The sequence below is a fragment of the Grampus griseus genome (genome assembly GCF_964374135.1).
Source record: "Grampus griseus genome assembly, chromosome: 15".
NCBI classification, from domain to species: Eukaryota; Metazoa; Chordata; class Mammalia; order Artiodactyla; family Delphinidae; genus Grampus; species Grampus griseus.
In genome coordinates, this window is record NC_139009.1 from 54746643 (window position 1) to 54750187 (window position 3545).

The 3545-nt window shown below is 45.2% G+C and overlaps 1 pseudogene across 1 annotated transcript; it reads right to left on the reverse strand.

Annotated features, from left to right (window-relative positions):
• Window positions 1-344: 344 nt before the first annotated feature.
• LOC309833564 (large ribosomal subunit protein eL6-like) lies at window positions 345-874 on the reverse strand (annotated as a pseudogene). The gene has a single exon. The product of its transcript is annotated as a large ribosomal subunit protein eL6-like (transcript).
• Window positions 875-3545: the final 2671 nt, after the last annotated feature.

Below are 3545 nucleotides of genomic sequence, written 5' to 3' on the forward strand. Positions count from 1 at the left end.
ACTATAAGTATTTTGAAAAATATTTAAATTAGTCAAGTGAGGATTATTATCATTTTAAGTAATATCAGTCCTTTAAAAATTTAGCTAAGTAACTTTGTGGCTTTTTAGGCAATTATACAATTTGTGCATTTTGTTTTTGAACCCAGTTCTCTCTGAGCTTGTTCGGCTGCTAAGCCCAGTTTACTGTGTGTTTCTCAAAGTAACCTTGATGAAGAGAAGCATACTGTCCTGTCTGCTTATGTCTGGGGTCTGACTGCCCAATTGGTCCTAGAGATTAAAAGACAATTTTTTTCTTTTTTTTTTTTAATGGACCGAATTATTTAATTAGGTTCTTTGTAAGAAGTTTAGAACACTACTTTGTGAGGATAAATTCCTTTTGTAAGAGCAAACACAGAGCGGAGGTAACCCTGGAGTTGAGGAACGGCTTTGATTCTTCTCAGAATTTGTGAGTGCACAGCTTTCTGATCAACCTTCCGCTGCTCTGTAATCTTGTATTTCTCTCTCTGTGTCGAAGATCTCACCTTCCTGGTGCCTGGGCTTACGCAGTTTCTTCTTGAAGTAAGCGTCAGTGAGATGTTCTGGGATTTTCACACCACTGATATCAATTTTGGTGGAAGCGGCAATGACAGATTTCTGGTGTGTTCTCCGCAGAGGAACTCGATTGAGGGACAGAGGCCCAGTCACAAGTAGCAAGCCACTGCTCAGCTGCTTCAGGAAAATGACCCTCTTGCCTCTGTGGCGCCCAGTGAGGATAAGCAGAATGGTCGCAGGAGTGATGCTAGCGCGCAGTTTTCTCACATGCTTACTGAAGGGTTTTTTTGCCGTGACTCAACAGCTTTCGAGGCACGTCTTCAGTAGGATAATACCTAGGCATTTTGTGAAGATTAACCACCCAGGTGCTACCATTCTTGTCACTACCAACTGGTTTTGTGACAGTAGCAAGAGCCTTCACCTTTTTCTTTTCAACCTTGGACTTAGCTACTGAATACTTCCTCTTGTACAAGGCCTTTCTGGAACACATAGCCGATCGGGAATATCTGCCCATTCCTCTGACCACGACAGGGTTTCGGCTGCAGTGGGGCTTCCCCTGCTAGGATGCTACATGTGTGTACATCTCCTTTCAAGGAAATAAACTAAACAGATTGGAATTTACCAAAAGATGTTCTCTAATTCCGATTGAATTTATACTTTAATAATTCTTGAATATTGTTTTCTCTCAACTTGAGGCGCACTGGCACTGAACACAGCTTCTTTTGGAAATGTTGGTGTTGCAATTTGCTAATATCCTGTGTGTGTGTGGGGTGTGTTTGTGTGGCGTGGGTGCAAGGAGGGTCAGGAAGGATTCACGAATCAGATGTTCAGATGAGGACAGATAGGAATCCCTCCATTAGTAGCCTAGTTGCAGGAAGGCTAATCAGCACTTCAGCACGGAAGTTAGCAGCCTTTCTCCTGGCCTGACCGCTGCTTCTCCTGGTGGTGGCAAGGTTTTCAAGCCTCGTTACTGGAAAGTTCATCCTGTTAGATTCCCACTTAGAGTAGGAGGATGTGATTGGAAATAGCTCAGACTCTGTGGCCACTCTGACATAGACAATGACATTCCAAGTGTTGATCAAGGAGTTTTATTTATAGTTTCATTAAAAGATGTGAAAAATAAAAACTGATTAAGAAGCAACCACATGTGCATACTACTGGATTAGATTTAGCAGATTTAATCTTGGCTGAATCATGAAGTGAGGTTGGCATGAGTTTTAGGGTCGAAACAGAAGAAACAAAACCAGTGATGGGCACAGCCAGGTTACGCTACATTGATAAATAAACCCAGAAATGTCAGGGAGTTAAGGCAGAAAAGGCTTATTTCTTGCTTTCATAAAGTCCAGTGTTGGGTCGGCGCGGCTCTGGGCAGCATTCCATCTATCTGGTTAGGCTGCCATCTCAACAGGTGGCTTCCAGCATTGCCAAGGCAAAGAACTGGAGACCAGTTCTTTATTTGGTGTCCCAGAGGAGACAGAAACACATTTCACTGGCTCTGCCTAGTCACGTGGCCCCACCTAACTGTGAGGGAACTATGGAGTGCAGACCTGTGTGTCCAGGAAGGAGAGCAAGACTGGGTGTGGGTGAGCACCACACGCTTTTACTACACAGAGGAGGCTGTGCACATGGCCGGAGTGGAATCCAGGCAGTGGTTAGAGTCTGATGGCACGGATACTCAGCAAGGGAAGCAGAAGTCCTAGGAAATCAAGTATGGGCTACCACTTTGTTCTTTGCAGCAATGACAGCCTGCACGGCCCTGGGGTCACCTGCACACAGGGAGAGGGTACTGTCCCCTACCGCCAGCTTCTGGCTGTGGGTCAGCTTCAACTTGGATTGATATGTGTTGAACCTAATAAGATCTTAATAATTTTTTATTAAATGAATCACCCTCTCCCGATACCTTCCTTGGCTACTGGCCCTGCCTTAAAAGGACAGTCTACTATTCAGGTCTGTGTTCCTTCTCCAGTCTGGCCCATCTCCCCAATGTTCTGACATCCTCCCAGCCTTGCCGTGGTGATCCTGGTTCTGGGCTGTCACTCTGTCCGTGACACCCATAGCTGCCTGGCATGGGTGGTGAGGGTGTAGTGAGACCTTAACAGCATGTGTCTCTCCCAACCTGCTGTACTTCATAGAATGCGGATACAGGGCCCCTGTCAGCAGAGGGGGCCTCATCCTTCCTCCCTGGTGAACTCCTGCCACTTCTCCACATACTTTGCTGGTTCACAGTCGTTTCAGGAGATAGAATGCCTGGGTCCAAACCTTGTCTCCATCACTAGTAAACAGTGAGACCCTGAGCAAGTGACTCAACCTCTTTGTGCTTCAGTTTCTCATCTGTTGGTATAATAATGCTACCTAGCTTTAGAGTAGTGCCGATTAAGTGAGTTAATACGTGAAAAGCACTTAGAACAGTGCTGGCTGAGTGGAAAATGATTAAAGAACATTAGCCATTGTCACCCTCCTTCAAGACTCAGCTCAAACGTCCCTGAAACTTTCCTGATCTTGCTTCTTTTCGGGGTTCCTCCAGCCCTCTGCTGATATCATTTATCATGTTATATTGTAATCATTAACGTGCCCACTTTTCTCTCCTGCAAGCCTGTGATCCCTGAAGGGCAGCACACTGCTCAGCATTTACCCTAGTGCTTGACAGAGTATCTGATGTGCAGAAGACATTCACAAGTGTTCTCTGAATAGATCCAGGGTGGCAGAAATTGCTGGGATTCACCAGTGTCCAGTTATCCTCTCTTTCCTGAGTACAAAGAAAGCTACATTTCCCAGATCCCTATGTATCTAGAAGGAATCATGTAACTGAGTTCTGCACAATCTTCCGTGAGCCTGCTCTCTGCTCCCGTCCATTTGGTTTGAAGATGGTAGAATCGGAGGATAGAAAGAGCCCAGATCCCGGAGTCACCATTTGGAAAAGAGGGACCTGGACTTTTGAAATTGTGTCTGGCTTCTGAAATCTGATCCTGTTTGTTATAGCAGCTGGTTTGTTATAGTAGTTACTGGCTAATAAA